Below are 19,009 nucleotides of genomic sequence, written 5' to 3'. Positions count from 1 at the left end.
TAAACACATACACRAAGTGCAGTATCATTTCCTATGTGTGAGAGCACACACGCAATMACACAAATAAATCTTCTTTCATGTTGATTTTAAGGAGATCAGTGCTGTGTGAAGCTCCACTGCTCTCTCTGTTTGGTCCCATGGTTGTCTCTGTGACTTCAAGTCTGATGAAAGTTCTGGCACATCCTGCCTGAAAATGGCCATTGAAGTCTGACAAAAGTAAAAGTGATCGAGAGATGTAGATTTAGGCTGTCAAAAAAAAAAGCCAAAAAAAAACCCCAAAACAAAACAAAACAAAACAAAACAAAACAAAACAAAACAAAACAAAACAAAACAAAACAAAACAAAAGCTTCAGATTCTGCTCCACTGAGTCCAAGACTTCACCCAAGGCAGATGAAACCCTTTTGAAGCTAATAGGTGTCCTGTGTTTGGGTGGGATATGTGATTGCAAACGTGCCTTTAATCTTTTGTTTGCATGTATAGGCTCTATGTACTTGATCAGTAATAGGTTTTGGGGGATCCTTGGACAGTAGTTCAGATATTTTTGTTCTGAGAGTGAGACTTTAAATCTAGTGAAGAGAAAAACAAAACTATAACAGGGAAGTCTTGTATTTCACACAGCATAACTTGATTTTTTTTTCTTCCTTTCAAAAATATATAAAATGTGTTTTCTTTCCATTCTGGATAGCCCTGAACAGGTAAAGTATTATTTCTATCACTGATAGGTTTGGGAGGTTAAATAACCTTTGGGAGGTTATTCATTAATGAATTACAGGCTGTGTGACATCTATATATGAGTGTCTTAAAATCAATTATTTATACATATATATATGTATATACACACTCACAAACACTGTTTCTCTATATGTTCAAGAAGTTTGAATKTATAAAGAGGATTTGCTCACTCAGGTAGTGTTTGAAAACATCAGCTGGAATTTCCATTTTGATCCTATTTAGGATTTAGCYACCTGTACATGCACAAACACAGAGACCACCTATGAAGCTCACACAGCCAGATTTTAATGGGGATCATGCATGTTTTTAGTTGAATTATGGTATATGTCATTCCTGTTAGAAACAGGTGCATTTATACTATCTGTAATCAAATGACTACCCCCATATTTATTCAAAGAATGTCTCTGAGAAACAACATGCCTTTTACAAAACCCAAATAAATGATTTCTAAGAAAAGAGAGAGACAAGAGAGCAGAYCTTCCCCCATGGCTGATCACACTCCTCAGCTGATGCTGCTGATAAATTTGCTGATAAAACCGGGAGGGACTTTCACAGGGGAACTTTACTTTTAAAGCAGCTTTGTAGGACTCAAACCTCCTTACATTGCAGATCTGCTGATCCCTGTTGTCTAACTGTGGTTACATGTGCTGACTCCRGTTTCAAAAATAATTTCTTAATCACTTTTGGCTCATCTTGGTTTTTCGCATTGCAAAGCCGATGCAGCTGTGGAAGGATGGACCAGATTCCATTCTCCCTCACACTTCATCAACATCAATGTTAATTAGGTTCCAGGTTTGGGGCCAAGTTACACCCTGAGATACAAATGGCCTCCAGACTGGGGCAAGGGCCCTTTTCTTCATTTGTGCCGTGCCTGGCTTGATGTGGTTCATGGATCGTGCCTGAGATTCCTGGGGATTGCTGCAGCAAAGATAAAAAAAAGCAATATTATATCCCTTAAGTAAATGATGGCAATTCCTTCACACACAGCAGCAGGATTGGGGTCAGCAGCCCCGATTTGTGTCTGTATTGTACAATGACCTCTGGTCCTTCTCTTCTCACTTTCCAAGCTGGAGAACACAGTGGAACTCACTATGATTTTCTCCTCTCCTCATGCAAAGAAAAGCAGAGGGTGCAGAGAAGTGGCTCAAGTTCACATGTCGTTCTGGGAGCCAAGGAAACACTGCCAGACAAGCACATTGTGTGACTGCAAACAAGCTAATTCTTCCTTTTAACGCATTCTGCCACAAACTGCTTCCTTCTTCAGGAAGTCAAACGAGCTGCCCCATTAAATGTTTCAGACCTGCGAGGCCTTTCAGGGTTTTGTTTAGTTCAAGCAGACAAGTCCTGGTCCCAGYACAAACCTGGCTCTGCCTCTCCCTCTGTCTTTCCCTGCAGTGTTACTTGAGTCCTCATTTTCAAAYGCCGTAATAGCACGGAATAACTATTTAGTTGGACACAATCACACAATTGTGTGACAAGACAAATGTAATGTAGAGCACAGGGGAAATGTGATCCTAAACTCAGGGCATCCATTCTGCACCAGAACAGTCGAGAGCTATGTAGTTTTTGAAAGCCAGTCTCCTCTTGACAATTACCTTCAATTAATGGTACACTGCACTAAGCAGAAAATAAAAACTATGCCATTAAATCCTTCAATRCAGGCTGGAAGGGTTCCAGGTTGGCTCTAAACTACCCTAAAGAGCCTGTGTTCATRTTACATAGTTATAACTTTACAGGCCTAAAAGAATATGAATCAACAGTCATTTATGCTGTCCCCTGCACTTGACAAAGCTTATGTCTGAGGGTTTTAATCCTGATGTAGCCAGGATTTATGGAGGCTGTTTTGTGTCCAAAATATAAACCTGTCCACAAACATCACCTCTGCTGCTCTAAAACCAAAGAGCTGCCACACAGGTACTTCTTTCATTGAGAGGTATTTCATAGAAATCTACTGAAAGATTGAAACTACACTTCTTTTTTGCAGGATTTACTATGAGTTTTTTACTGGAATCCACAGACTTGAACACGGGTCCTTTATTTACATGTTCTCTGATGCACAGGCCGTGGCTAAGCTCTGCAAACAAGAGAGTGATCAGCCCAGATTGCTGAGTATGAAGCATCCCAGGATGCCCCAAACTGCCTGTCCCAGTCCCACCCCACAATGCAGGGACAGGTGGGATCCTTGGGAGCAGTTGTCACCTCCCAGCTCTTCCTCCCTGACCTACCCTTGGCAATGTGATGATTTTTATGTACAGAAAGGACAGAGATTGGCTGCTGAGCTAGAGCTCATTCAAAAGTTATGATGAAAGTGCTGAGACCATGTTGTGACCATGCTCSGAAAAAAAAGTGAAGCCTTGTGATATTGTCTCACTTGTTTTCAGGACTTATGTCTCAGTGAACTAAAGTATTTTCTAAGTTGCAACTTGGCTAGAATTTTTCTGTCAAAACAAGCTTGGATGTGAAAACATGCTTACAATTAGGCAATATCTTTAAAGGGAAACACCTCATTTTAATATGAAAATACACTTTCTTAAGTTTTCAGCCAGAATTTTTGGCTTTCAAAGACAGACCCGCTTTGGGTTTGGTTTGCATTGTTAGTTTTTAATTAGACTTTTCAGTATATCAAACAAGCAAAYATTTTCTTCTGATGTCTTTAGAACAACTCTTAATACACTGTTTAATACCTTAAAAAGCAAACTGGGGAGGTTGTTTCTGTGTTTTGCCTGGTTTCAGCCTGATTATGGAGGCTGCCTTGGCTYTCAGAGATGCCAACCTGGTGCTCAGTACCACCCATCACCAAAGTCCTCAGCAGCAGAGAAGCTGGAGCAGTTTTTGGACTGGAGGTTTTTGGACTCACAGCTGGAGTAAATRGCTGGGAAATACCAGAATATGTGACTTCATTTGATCATTTCTCATGTGGGGCAAAAAAATCCTGCAGGTTCTCCTGGTGAGCAGTGTCAACTGCTCATAACAGGTTATTGTGACGTTCATATTTTTCAATTTAATTACTAAAAAGCTCCTCACAGATGTTTTAATGTTTTTCCTAGTTTGCAGAGTTAATTTTTCARCTTTTCTTGTTTCTTTTTAGCCATCCATACAGTGATTTTTTTTTTTCCTCATGTTCTTCCGGTATCTGACACCCCAACCAGTACTTTTGGCAGCTCTGAAGGGCGACCMGAGCATATTTTATCTCTATGGGACATCRCAAGGCTTTACCGAAATCCCTTATTATTTTAAGGGAGCTTAACCCTTRAAATATGGCATGCAACGATGAAAGSTTATCAATAACATCTCGGATGACAGTACTTTAATTGTCTGTGGTGACAGAGATCAACTGCCTTGTTTCCCTAGAACTCTTCAYGCAAACTTTTGTTCAGATTAACCTTTAATCGTTAATACGGCTTCATTTGGCCCCAAAATATCCACTCTGCTCAGAGYTTTGCTTCTGAAGCACGTGATTATTCAGACCCAAAAAGAAAGATGTGCTCAATGCACAAGATGCCAAACTGAGATTAAACCCACTAAGGTCTACAAAGCCTGCTGCAAGAATGATAACTATCTTTGTCAAAATCCCAAGCAAAAACATGTACGTCAAGTGAGATTGCCGATAAAATATGAATATCAGGGTAGGACTAAGTTGTGGGTTAGTTTCAAAGAATTTATTTTCCTCTGAGATGCAAAAATTATCTCAAATCTTACAACCCATTTCTGAACACTGCATTTATAAATTCTGATGACATGAGTAGTTTCCTTCTATGGCAACACATAACTACAAAAGGCTTGTTTATTAAATGTATCTGYGTTTCTGTGGTTCACTGAGAGTTTTGGGGTATTGATTTTTTAATTCTAATATATCTGTCATTCATTACATGAATGCCTGCCAGCCTACAGCTTTCTCACACTGGACATGTTCATTGTAAAAGATGAAAACCCAAAGATGGGACAGCTGATTCCCACAGAGACATCATCTGCCACAGCACAATTAAAAGGGTTTTGTCTAGGTGATGTGATGGGGATTTCTTTGCTTTGCAGAGCTGTTCTGAGCTGCAGCTAACCTTCTTGTCCCAGAGGATCTTTGTGTTAATCTCAGCCTAAATTCTTCCTTGTTCCCCACTGTAATTGTTTATCTGGGAAGTGGTAAGGTTTAATTTAAGCATTTCTTCCTGGTTTATTTGTTAGGCATTGCTTGCYAGCTCAGAGCTGTACAACACAAAACACAGAAAAAAAGAATCAGTTTTTGCTCCATGTATAATGCAATGGGAGCCACTGAAGCTTAGTCTTTATTTATGGAAACAGATTATATTCCTACATCACAAAGTGTCAAAAAATGCCTYCTGATGACTAACTGATTTTGCCCTGTGTGTAGCACGATCTGGAGAATTCACCCTCTATAATTGTGTCAAAGGGAAATTCATTTCAGATCCTTTTACCTCTTGATTCACAGACTTTGAGCAACAAAGACTCTACAACATTAAGGGATTAACTACAATAAGATGTGGTGAGTGGCACACTTCAGTCAGGGTTAAATAAACAGGGCAACTTTGGCTTTTAGGCATTTGTTTCCCTTCTGTGCTTTTAAAAGGTGCTGGCATCAGGCTCATCCTACCCAGGGGGTGTTCACTGTTTAGTGGAAGGAAGGTGAAGGCACTGGGGTTCTTCTCCTGGGCTGTAAGACCACCAAGTGTTTCCTGTGTGGGGTCAGATGTCTCTGCAGAGCCATATTTCGACACCAACACAATTCCCTTATCAGATTCCATCCCCATTCTCAGGGTTGTGCAGGATCCTTTCACTCTCAGAACTCCGTCAGCTGCCAAGGCTCCCTTCCCTTCTCACTGCCATTTTCCCTTTTTTTAGACCTCACTATATTCATTGTGATCCTTCTGTGTGTTTTCTGCTCACATTGAATTGGTGTCCTCTATGTCTGGGTCATCAGCTGCACTAATTAATGAAATTGAGATATGTCTGATAAACAAGCATGGACACTTGGATTCCCTCTCCTCTCAGACTTGCTGCAATTTGGGTTTTCACCATAGTTTCAGGTTCTCACTTTGGATCGGTGCACAGCTCTTCATCAAACTGGTGMTGAATAATTAATCAGCTTTGAAAATCCTTGTGTGAAGGCAGATGAATTAGGAAGTTGTGGAAATATGTCTTATGGCCTTGTCAATCCATTGGAAGTACTCAATTTATTGTTCCTTGGATAATATTAGACCTCATTTAAATCAATCCACTCGAACTGTACAGGACATTTTTCTGAATAAAACCCAAAACAAGACTGAATGCTAATTCCAGTATTTGTCTTACGTGACAGAAAGGAAAGACAGCTGTAATTCAACTATTTTGATGAATCATCCATGAACTGTACAAGTGTTAACACATCCTATCATTATGATTTCTACACCCCCACCTGCTYCTTTGCTTCACCCACCTGTTGCATCTTGCCTTCTAGATTGCAAGCTGTTTGGGGATGGTACGTTGTTTATTTGTGTATGTTGTAAAATGCCTAAGTACGACCCAGTTTAAACTTCTAGGCTTTTCTGCAAAAATAAAATTTAAGAATGTAATGAACATSAGAGATAAGCAGAGGCAATAGTAAGATACTGATTAGTTTTCGGATAGGAGCCTTTAAASTGCATTTTATTTTTTAGTAATGATATACTTAATGCATGATAATGATCTTAGTGTAAAATCTGATTGGAAAGTAGACACCTGTTGTTTTTTCTGCAAAGTRGTTAAATGAGGTCAGCACTTTGAGCTTTCTCCCCTCCCTTCCCTCCAGCCCAGGGCTGACCTCGCCTTGGTTAACACCAGATAAAATTGCAATGCCTGGTCCCACCAGTGCCTTGTGGTGGGAAAATTAACGTGTGTCAGCTATTCACTGGTAACAATGCTGGGGTGCTTCAAGGAGGGAAGAGAAGGTGCCTATCAGTTGTTTCTTTGCTCTGATATTCCACAGACTTCACCACACACACTGACTTTGGAGATGAGGTCTTTTTATGGTTGCAATTTTGTCATTCCTGCTTATTATGAGGAATTGTAGCTCATTCCAAAGGTGAAGGCATCTGCTGGGAGGTAAAGATCCTGGCAGGAGCTGGATTCAAGCCCTTGCCCAAGAGGATGTGGGCTCATCTGCCTGTTGCACTGGTCCCCTCCACCACGTATCTGTTTGAACAAGAGCGTTGTTGCCTGTTTAGCAATAAAGTATTTAGCAGACACCCGTCATCCATCAAAGCATTATCATTAATAATCACAGTGAGACATTGGGTAGAATGGGAAATTAATCACAAGTGGCAGGTGAAGCACCTCAGTGCAAGAGGAGCTTTCCTGCATGCTGAAAAGGAACATTTTTCTGCTCGCTATCACAAAGCAAAAATCTGGGTTTAATTCAGAGTTAGAACATATCCCCCTTTCCTCTGCTGGTGCAAAGGGAATGGTGCATGATCACCCTTTTGCCAAATGGTGTAAACTTCAGAATGATAGTGATTCCAGGCAACAGTAGAAAACGTCCTCATACTCTCCTACAACAGTGAAACAGGGTGGCTATTTCTTGAAGCATTGGGAATTCAGATTTCCAGAGCTTGGCGACATGATTTGAATAATACCAGGACTCATTGCTACTGAAAAAAAATTATTGTAATTATCACCTTTCTCCCTTCCCCATGGCCCTCATCAACAGGTACCATGAGAACTGCAGTGATTAAAAAGCCAGGGTAATAACATCGATTTGGTCTGATTAATAAAGTAATAAAGCTGATTAAAACCTAAACAATTCAAATGAAAGTCCTTCTCAATATATCAACAAGTCCAACTTACGTCACTGATTACAGGCGCTTTTTGTTACCCTCTCCCTGAAATGGAAAATGATTCATCCTTTCATTATGACAGTTCTGATCTGAATATCATGCTGAGCTAATTGAAGTTTGCTTTTACATTAGAAAAATCTACAAGGCACAGAGATAGTGTGTGTCTTTTAAAAGCTGCTGTCCCAACAATATTTTTTTTAACAAAAGCCTATATTACTCCTGTAATTGAGTGACATAAATTCACACAGAGTGAAACTGAATAAACGTATATTCACATAAGTCATGGGAAGTACATTTAACCAAGAAATGTCCAGTGTAATTTTCAGCCCTCCAATGATGACTCTGTTAATGATAAAATATTGATACAGGGATGATTATTTCCCCAGATTTTAGTTTAGGGGAACATGGGAGTCTCTGGTAGATGTTGTGGGATGCTTGTGAGGATGACAACTGCAGTCGTGTAAATATGAAGGAAATGATGATGGCAAGGACTCTGAGGACCTGGTGCTCCTTTAGAACACTCTCAGCTGAGAAGAGCTGAGCAATATGTACTTGTCACAGTTGATGCAATACTACTTTTCCATGGTAAAAGCCATTTCAGCATCCCCAGCTCACATCTCTTTTTTTCAATGCAAGCCAAAAATTGAAGGATGCTGTATTGTTTTTGAGGTGCACTGTCCCTTGGAGCAGAATCAAACTGAAAGAGGGAATTTTCAGCCAAATATKAGGATGAAATTCTTCTCTGTGAGAGTGTCAAGGCACTGGAACAGGATATCCAGAGAATCTGTGTCTGCTYCATCCCTGAAAGTGTTCAAGGCCAGGTTGGATGGGGCTGTGGAATAACCTGGTCTAGTGGAAAATGTCCCTGTCCATATCAGGGGGTTGTAACAAGAGGACTTTTAAGGTCCCTTTCCAAACCAAACCATAATTTTCTGATTTTCTGATTTCCTGACCTTATTCTCCAGTACATAGGACTCTTTCTTTTTTTTTTTTTTTTTTTTTTTTTTTTTTTTTTTTTTTTTTTTTTTTTTTTTGCTGTCATTTTTTTTCAGATGATCATGGTGGTGTTTTGAAGTACAGGAACATGAGTCAAATATCCAAAATCAGATCAAAATTAATCTTTCCCAGAATCCGATTTTAACAGTGAATGATAGATTTTGAGGAAAAGAGAATAAGAATAATTAATGCTTTGATAATCAGTGATTTCCATCACATCAGATGGAACTGTTTGGAGCAAAATGTGTAGTAACTTTGATAGACTGTTCTGCTAATTTGATTGATTTATCTCACAGCAATAAGTTCTATAGCAATAGAAAAAAAAAATGCAATGTTAAAGGAACATGCAATTCGTAAATGTATAATTCACAATCATCAGCAGCAGATTGTTTTCCAAGACAGAGTCCKATTTGCTTTTGTACTTCCTTAAGTTTTCTAGCCTCAGCTGATAACAGCCTTATCTTTCTATAACTGAAAGGAAGAGGGTGCTCCAGCCACAAAGACCTACCTTGTTATCACTTCCAGGCCAAATTATATCTAAAGATAACCAGGGAGGAGTTCAACCTGTTAGAGCAATCAGCACCCAGCCTAACAAACACTGAGATGTTATCCCAAGCCTTCATGCCTCTTGTCCCGTGACAAGAGCTTTGGAAGGACTGTTTGCTATGTCCTGGGCTACACAAACCCAGTGTCCCTCTGGTTGCCCCCTCTAAACTCTGGAGCAGAAATTGGATGTTGCAGGACACTTCAGGAGGATGCTGTAGCATTTCTCTTGGCTGAATTTTGTAGGATGTGGGGTAAAATTCTAGAGGCCAAAGTCACAATCTGACTCTCCAGCAGAAGTTCAGCTAAGCCTGACTGGGTACAAATCTGTTTCAACAGCTCCCTCTTTAGAGAGGCATATGGGCAATTTCTTAAGGAGTCTACTTCTCTTCCTCATAACCTTTGATAATTTGTCACCAGAAATTAGAGCAGAATAATTTGTTTCCATTAGARAGCATGATACACATTAGAAACAGATAAGTGGTTACAGATCCTAAGGGATGAATGCTCTGAAATGTATGTAGTAATGCACTTTAACACTTAATAAAAATAATAATAATAACAATAATAATAACTTGTATCTAACCCAACATGTATTTTTGAGATGCTTTCATTTTAAAGCAACCAGTTATATTTCACGGAATTTGGGGCTCATGAAAACACTTAAAATTGAGGTACATTCCTTAACAGGGRTAGGATAACCCTTGGGGTTGCTGAAACGGGGAAAAGTGCCTGTTGAAATAGAAAATGCCTTTAAGTCATTTGGGAATACGCTGTTGAAAAGAAAATCAAAGAGTAGGGAAGGGGAAATGTACTGTCATTTTCTGTTAAGAAGCTCATTTTTTGCCTCCTTTTAGAACCATTCAAAATTACTTCTGGCACAATTTAATAATCTACATCAGTTTCCCAGGAGTTAAGATAGCAAATGATATTATRGCAAAAAATGTCTTAAATAAAATAAACCTCAGTAAAACCAGAAATGCTTTTTCATCAGATTCTTGAATAATTCAAGAGCTGTAACATCCATTTTTAAATTTCACTTAAATGGGGATATTCTTCCTTCTAAATGACAACAGTATTTTAGTACAAGGCATATGCAGTGGAGCAGAATTAGGTTAAGATTAGGAGTTATGTAWGAGATTGTGTAATGCAACTCTTTCACATGCAATTGTGCAATTGTCAGTGTTAATTGTAAGCAATTACCCATGTTCTTTGGGTACTGTTGTTCTCCTCCTACCTCCCCAGCTCTGTGGGTCTCMTTCTGAAATCTCTGTGAGGAGGAGAGAATCTGGGAGCATGGGGTGGCAGTGACGGAGGGAACTCCTGCTACGTTTCACAGCTGAAGGAGCRACTCTGGTCTTGTCAAACAATGTGATCCTCCCTTAGCAGCCCTGCCTGGCTTCCTCCCTTTCCCAAGAATTTGTCTTGGCTTGTAAACTCCTGCCCAAGGTGCAAATTGTCCCTCAGCCGTGACATGGTCCTGGCACAACTGTCACAGATGAGMTGCTTGTGACTCAAGAGCCACAGCTTGGACATCCTCGTCCATTGCTTCATGTGAATCATGGACTAAATGCATAACAGTGAGTCAGGCTGATTCCAACAGAGATTAAATTCATGTAGAGGAAGGATCTGAGATGACCTGGGGTTGTTTTTACATCCTTTTTGCCCTCAGCTTTTGGCATAAGGACTCTGGCAATGGGCTCTGTTGGTCTTTTAAGTGTTCAACAGAATGGTGCAGCACCTTTTGCTTAGGTAGCTAATAATGCAAGTTTGCAGGCTAGCACACATTTATATTTTTTTAGCAGCTCTGCTGAAGGCCATATGATAAGTAGGATAGCTTGGGATAAAGGCTGGGAGGTATGGAGGGAGAGTTATACCATCATTACATTTGACAAAACCTGATTTTCAGGTTTCTGAGAGGTGGTCATGATACTCACCCTGGAGAAATGTTGTTCCATCCAGACTTCCTAAGCTGTCTCTCAAAAAGGGTAGGATTCATCTRAGCAAAGATACATTGACAGCAGAGGCATCTACATCTGTGAAAGTTAATCCAGTTTTTCTTTACAGTCAGGGGAAATCTGGCTGATGTATCCTGTGAAGCACAGAACTATTTATCTCATTCTCATAGATTCCTGTCAATTAGGCCATGTGAATCATGCCTAGAAAGTGCCTGTTTTTCTACCCTAAATGCAAAGAGGGCCAGAGCAGAAAAGCCCAGCTAAAGATGCCAAAAATGCATGTATATGCCTGAATTCTGCTGAAATGAAAAATATTATATTTTCTGTTCTTAAGTGTCTCAGGTGTAAAAAGGAGATATCAGTATAGCCTTACCACTCTAAGGTTCACTACTTGGAAAAAAACTATATTTTATTTTTTTTGTTCTTGTGCTACAAAACCACAATTCATATTAAAGTCTCTTTGATTTWACAAATCAAATAACAAGTAAAATGATGTGCTACTAGGCAAACAAAAACCCCTTCTAAGCTTATTGACACAAACTTTCCTCCCAGCTGATGATATCTTTTTTCAAATTATATTAGATCATATCTTACCAGGAGAGCAGGCTGGTTAAATGTGGAACTGAGTCTGATGACACACCAGTTTTACTGCATTTAGCTCAAAAATCTGAATGGAGATTCTGTTGGTGTGATATCACCCTGTAACTAGAGCTGGGTGCTCATTCACATCTTTGTTCTTTCTCCAGAAAAAGCTTGATGCCTACTTGAGAGCTTGTTCAGTGGTAAAATGTCTTCCAGTTTGAAAGGAAAGAAGGAARTAAAGACAGTTAAGGAAATKMTTAAATTTRAACCTGMAAATAKAAAATTGCTGTTATTGAGATTAAGYTGGCAATGTCGAAACCACATTCAACCTTCCCCATCTGTCCTGTGTAAAGCCTTGACAGAAGCCCAACAAATCTGGCACCTCCAAGTACCTTCACATGCCTTTTTTGTGCTATCCAAAGCATTTATTGCTCTAGTGGAAAATATCACTCAGAGGCATTGTGCAATAGTTGTCGCACTCTTTCTAGCCCTTTGAAATAAACCAGAGGACAATAAGAGCAGTTGGACTCAATTGTAGGTCCTTTCCAATTGATCTGATCTATTCTATTCTATTCTATTCTATTCTATTCTATTCTATTCTATTCTATTCTATTCTATTCTATTCTATTCTATTCTATTCATTTCAATTCCATTCCATTCCATTCCATTCCATTCCATTCCATTCCATTCCATTCCATTCCATCCTAAAACTTCTATTCTAATATTAGGCCTTAAAAGCAGTGATACCTCATTGAGCCCCATAAAGACCTGAACTGAGTTTGGAAGTGGCTGGCTCACTCAAGAGGGGACAAACTCCAGGAAAAATGAAAGAAAAGTGTAATTTTTAATCCTTCCAAAGGCACTTCTTCAGCAAGATGAAATTAGGTTAACAAAGCAAAATAGAAAATTAAAGCAAACCCCAAAAATCTGGTTTATACAAGGTTGTATCACTCCCATCTGTGTGCCACTTCCATAACATCAAGGACCCCTTTCCAGGAGATTGGTGTACTGAAAACTGCAAAATTCAAGGAGAATCAGRTTTTATAGCTGCACTGACACTCAGGTTATCGATGCATTGAGCTATTGATGTGCACTTTAACTCCAGGAACATAAAACGTGCCGAAGCRATATTACGTGTGGGAGTTCTTCAATAACATGTGGGACGTAAATCTATCCTCTATCTCTTTGCATCAAGAACATTAATTAATTCTGTGATGAGAATGCCATTTTCAGCTTCCAGTGAAAGCTGGGAGAAACTGCCAGTGATCCTTCTGGCTTTAGTAACTGTGCATTTAGTTCAAGGAAGGAAAAATGAATTTAGCCATTTAACTGGAAGATTTCCTTCATCATTATGATATTGAGCTGTAGGTAGAACTCGCAGTGTTTATTTTAGAGCAGTGAAAGTGTGGATACTTCTTTCAATGTCAGTGTTTTCTTTTGTTTGGCTGTTTGTTTTTTGTTTTTTTTTATTAGAAGACTCTTCAAATTCAGGTTCAGATTGTTGTAGACAGCGGAACAAGGCACTGCATGTGTCCTGGGACACCTAGTGAGGGAAAAATCACATGGTCCTACCCAYATCCAGTTAAATCCATTCCTAATACACCAATTTACAGGTATAYGAACGGGGTCTGATTCTGTAGCTTTTGATTAAAACTCCTCTTGCCCAATGACTTCTCCATATCCTTTGGTTTGTGAAAACCCAGGGTGAGCAAATCCTGTGTTTGGTACTGCAGATCACAGTGATGAGAARTGTAAAGATTATATCGATCCCAAAGAATATTGGGACTGTGAGATCCTGGAACACAATGTGACCTGGAGATACTGTCTGCTGAAAAACAGAGAACAAGAGTGCACATKTTTAAATCTTATGAAAATAGGTCCTCACAATTTATGCTGCAATTCCAAATGTAATACACAATAAGTACAAAATCCAAGGTCATTTATTAGCTGGCAAAATGCTGGCTGCGTATCTTTCTTAAACAGCAACTTGAATAAACTTTCAACGTGTAAACTAACTTCATCATGTGCTAGTTTGCCTCATTGGAGAGAAACCTGGATGATGCCTGCATGATCTTTAAAGGCCAGAGATAAGAAATTCTTTGTCAATATTGATCATGGCACAATGAAATAAACTGTATCCATGCACTGATAGTGTGAATATCTATAGAGGGAGCTGCTTAGGAATTTTTCCAGTAGGACATTTTACAGTGCAAAAAGTGCCAACTCATGTGAGTGTTGTCTTTTTTTTTTTTTTTTTTTTTTCCTAAGGAGTTATTTTTGTCTCAGGAATTATTCGACTAAGGGAAGATGGAGCAGGGAGAAGAGAACATCGATCACATGCTATTCACAACAATAAATTGGGAAGAAGGTTTTTTGAGTCCCTGCTCTGAATCACACAGAGATGCAGCTTTCTAAAATCAGAATAGATTCAAGCTTTTCAAATGCTTTTTAGAAAAGAGATAGAAAYTGAACACTTCTGTTATGGAATAACAAAAGCCCCCAGTATTCAAAATATGTTTCACAAGGCATAAGGGAGAGGCACTTTCTATAACTGCACATTCCTGTGAGCATGTGCAGGTAGAAGCATCCTACAGGCAGTATTATATTATTATATTATAGTATTATAGTATTATATTATACCCCAAAATTAAGGTAGAGCCAGGCTTAATTTTCCTTGGAGGCTGAAGGATGACCAAAGTCCTCATATAATCCACCTCTCCTGCCCTTTAACAGCCTCTCCTGCTTCCATGGGGAATCCTCCCTATCCCAGTGTAAGCCCCCCATGACAGCCCTTCTGTGAGACTCAGGGACAYTCACCCACTTTTATGGACTTTTAGGTCTACTGAGGAAGAAAATGGGGCACTGGACAAAGGACACTGAATCTCCAGGAGATTTCCAAACCCTGAGTGTTGTCCACTGAGTGAACCCACTCATCTGACTCATTAGATGACCTTGTCCAGGGTGTGTAAGCACAGGTATTTGATGTATTGGTGCCATTACTTCAAAAACTGGGTATTTAAATCAGAGACACAGTCCTATAAAATAAAACATAAAGWCCCTGTCCTATCCTTTGGAAGTTCCTGCAAATCATCCAAATCTATTCCTATGCCCTTGAACATCAGTGCAGGAAAATACTGAAAGACAGATTAAAAAAAAAAAAAAAGTATTTTGAAAACGTTCAGAACATTTCTCTACATTGTGCTGGAGAAAATTGCCGAAGTCTTTTCCCTCTGTTTGAGAAGTTTATATTCACATAATACTAGAAATGTTGTTTCCCGGTTGTATATTAACAAAATGTTCCCATATTTCAGTAAAAACAACTGATTCTGGTATTTTAAAAAAAAAAAAAATTTTTGTCTGCTACTGATGGCTTTTAAAACTGATGGAGATTTAAAAGTCATGATAGTACATGTACAAACATTTTTGAAGGCCAATATCCAACTGATTAGATCTCTGAAAAACTAATTAGCTAATTTTCTTGAAACTCCACAGCAAATTGAAGTATTATCCAAGCTTAAAGCTGAAAAGTTGGAGAAGGTTTCATTTATTAAGAAAGGCCAAATTGTTAACACTTAACAGAGCCTGTTAATTATTTCAGTAAATCAGGACTCTCGTACCCTTTAATAAATTATATAAAGCAGTCAGTCTTTTAAAATAACTAAATATAAACTTAGATTATCTGAGTTGATTCTTATCCCAAGCTCCCTTATTTGAARCTAATGTAATACAGCTCATTTACCTGAGTGAATGGTGATTAAAAATCATGAAAATAATAAAAAGATGGGAGCTAAGGATGTTCATATAGCTTCTTACATCTGAGTTTCACAGAACAAGAAAAGCAGCTACTGACAATTGCAGTGTGTGTCTTCTAAACAAGCACAACCTGCTTTGAAACCAAAAAAAAATAAATTAAATGTTATATGCTGAAGTCTGAATTTAGTTTTTTATGTCCAGGGACTGATGGCTTGTATTGCTGTTGTTTTTTAGATGCAAGTTACCCTGATAGAGAAGGAAAGTAGAAACCATCTGAATTCTTGCATTTCAGCACTGCAGTGTGTCCAGTCATCAACCAGAATCTGCTRGTTTGCCCTAGAAAATGAAAATAGGGAAAAGCAGTATTGCAAGGGGCAGAGAGTTTTTTTTTAATGATTCATCCAAATTAGCAATTTCACTTACAAGATTTAATTATAGAAAAATATTTGTCCTGTAGTTTGCCATAAATACAAAGAAAATTTTATATTCATTGGTCCCTTCTTTAGTTTCCCTCATCAGAAATTCAGTCTCATTAAGATCAGGAGGCRTCAAGCACCTTAAAGTAATTTATTTATTTTACATTAATTATGTTGACTTTTTTTTGCTTTTGCTGTCTCAAAATCGTCTCCTGTTTGCCATATAGTCCCTTCTGACACATTATTTAAAGGAGATTTGTAAGTTTGGGGTTTTTTGGGTTGGCTTTTTTTTTTTAGGTTTTTTCTTAGGTTGGTTTTTTTTCTGGAGGGTCAATGCTTTTTAAAATATGCTCTTTTTTTTTTTTTTTTTTTTTTTTTTTTTTTTTTTTTTTTTTTTTTTTTTTTTTTGTTGTTTTTTTTTTTTTTTTTTTTTTTTTTTTTTTTTTTTTTTTTTTTTTTTTTTGTATTATTTTAGTTTGCTTTCTAGTTGCAGGTAAAGAAAAAAAACTATGAAAAAGTTATAGTAAAACCCAACAAAACCAGAAACCCCACCTTTCCCAGCATAAAAATAGCAGTAGCATATTTAAGGAAACATCTGTCAGGGGAAGCAGAATGAAATACCTTCCTTATAAAACATCATTTTACTTGTACAGGGGCCAATATGTTTCATTTGTTGTTCACATTAGGATCCATTTGATTTAAGCATATCTTTGCTTTGGAGGAAAAAAAAAAATCCAATGTATTATTAATGTCTTATAGTATATGAGAAATGAATATATGAGTCAATATTGCTTCAGTGCTGTGCATTATTAAGAATAAGTTAAAGTAGGTCAGCACAGYACATGAGGCTAAATAGACTAATAATGCATCCTACAGTAGACATTCATCTACCAAGGAGTCATGCGTTATGTGCTGGCACCAACACAAGATAAGCATTTTGATTTGTGGATTTTCCAGATCACATTTGTACCGAAAAATGAAACAGCTGCTCTGGTTCTTCCAAAATTTACCCTCATTCTCTACTAAAGGGGCATAGCTGGGACTTTTTTTTGCTCAAAGTTTAGGAGTTTTTTTTTTTTTTTTTTTTTTTTTTTTTTTTTTTTTTTTTTTTTTTTTTTTTTTTGTTTTTTTTTTTTTTTTATTTTTTTTTTTTTTTTTTTTTTTTAATTTGATTTTTCAAATGTAAAGTCTAGTTAAGTTACAGAAGAAAAAGGAGATGAGGGAATGAAAGGACTTCAAAATTAAATATTACCCTCAAGTGTTTACAACATAATCACAGAAATGTTGTTGTAGTTCTTGAGTGTAGGGACATGAAACAGACTAGAAATTAAAATAAAAATAATCACTGAGTTTTCTTCCCCAAATTAAAAGATGTGCTGAAAGAAAGCTACAGAGCACCAAACAAGGAAGAGTTGCAAAGTGTTACTTGGCTAGCTGATACTGCATTTTAAGCACTGATCAGTCCAAAAATGTTTTTCTAAATTGTCATCAGCACTCATTCAGGGAAATTCTTCTTCAGAAAGTATTGGAAAATACTAATGTGGCATTCCATTGCTATTAAATCTCAAAGTTCACAGACCACGTCTGTTCAGGTTACAAGTTAAAACTATGCTATCATGCTCAGGTTTTTGTTTTCTTTCTCGAGTATCATTCATCATCAATACGAGAGATATTATAATTGAAAATTATCCTACAGTTCCGTTCCTGATCTCTGAGCCAAAAGCTGAGTTGTCTCCCCAGAGCTAACAGTACTAAAATGCAGTTAAAATGATCAAGTATGAGTCAAATACACAAAGAGAAAGGTTTATTAAGCAAGGAGGTGCCAGCCTTTGATAGACTTATGCTTTAAGCAGCGTGCTTCACTCTCTGCTGGCTGCGTTAAAAAACCAAAGGGGAATATCTCCTCTTTTGTTGGATTTGAGAGGATAGATTTAGAGCCATTAAAGGTAAATTTTAAGAATATTGGCTCTCTGTTTTCCCAAGCACCAAGTAATCCCCAGAATTCTGTTCATTTCCATAAAATCWGGGGATACCCCAGGGAAGGAATGACCACCATGCAGCTCCTGACCAACACAGAGCCCAGGGCTGGGGTCTGTCTCTTGGCTTCCTTGGCCTGGTGGAGAGAAGCCACCCTTGCCCAAACTGCTGCTGACACTAAATCTGAATGTTTCACCTGGACACTTGCTGAAAACCTGCTCCTCCCCCTCATTGTGTGAGAAGGAGCTGTGGAACCATCACAACTTCTGCTGCACCCACTGCTTCTGCTCAGCCACGTATGGGGGTGATATTTGAAGCAAAAAAATAGTCCATGAAAATTGATTTCATCCATGAAAATTATGGGATTATTTATTTAACCTATCTCTTAAGGGTCTTTAGCATCTACATAACTTTCTGTCAATGGTTGCCCATCATCTGATTTTGTTGTCTCATTAACCAGTCTTGGAAACAGTTCAATACAGGTAATGGGAGCCTGAAGTGAGATCAAGATATCATATTCTGATTGTTTTCTGGCCCTAAAATCAAGTTAATAAACAGGAATGTGCCAAGAAAATTGGGCACTCCCTTGTAGAGAAAAACACAGGGTGAACCTGGTGCACTTTTTTAGCAGAACATACTCTTGCATAAGTATTCAATGATTCATGTATATTGCTTAAAGTTGAGCYGCATGCAAGAGAAAAACAAGAAATCATGTGAGATTTTTCTCCTGCTTTGTTTGTTTGTTTGTTTCAATATAGGAGCAAATAATGAAGTGTGTTGTTAAGTATGTAATTTTAGTTTTCATTTTGTCCATATTATCCACGTATGTAAATAATGGCTGGTAGAGAAGAAAAAAAAATAACATTATCAAACTCAAGAAAGTGAAAGATAAATATTTTAAATGAATGCTTGAAAGGGTATTTTTTGATATTTCACTGCCTACTGAGCTCTGGACCATCTTTGTTATATGTTCATAACCAACTCCATGTTCGATGGTTTAATTAAAGGGCTCCAAAGGTACTACAGGAAAAACATTGCAAAAGCCCCTCAACCTCCAGGAAAAAAAAAAAAAATCCTAGTGTTTCCAGCATTTCTTCAGTTAAAAAAATAAGCAGAAAAGTCTTGTATCAAAAAATCTAAAATCAGTCTTACTGTGTTTTTCCTGAAAGTTCCTCTTTCTTAATTAAAAAAAAGGACAGCATAAAGAACAATATATATAAAATCTTATAGTAACCTAACCTAATTATA

This window comes from Malurus melanocephalus, unplaced genomic scaffold (genome assembly GCF_030028575.1).
Source record: "Malurus melanocephalus ecotype Western Australia unplaced genomic scaffold, MMel_1.1 scaffold_183, whole genome shotgun sequence".
NCBI lineage: Eukaryota > Metazoa > Chordata > Aves > Passeriformes > Maluridae > Malurus > Malurus melanocephalus.
Note: the sequence above shows the minus strand (reverse complement) of the source record.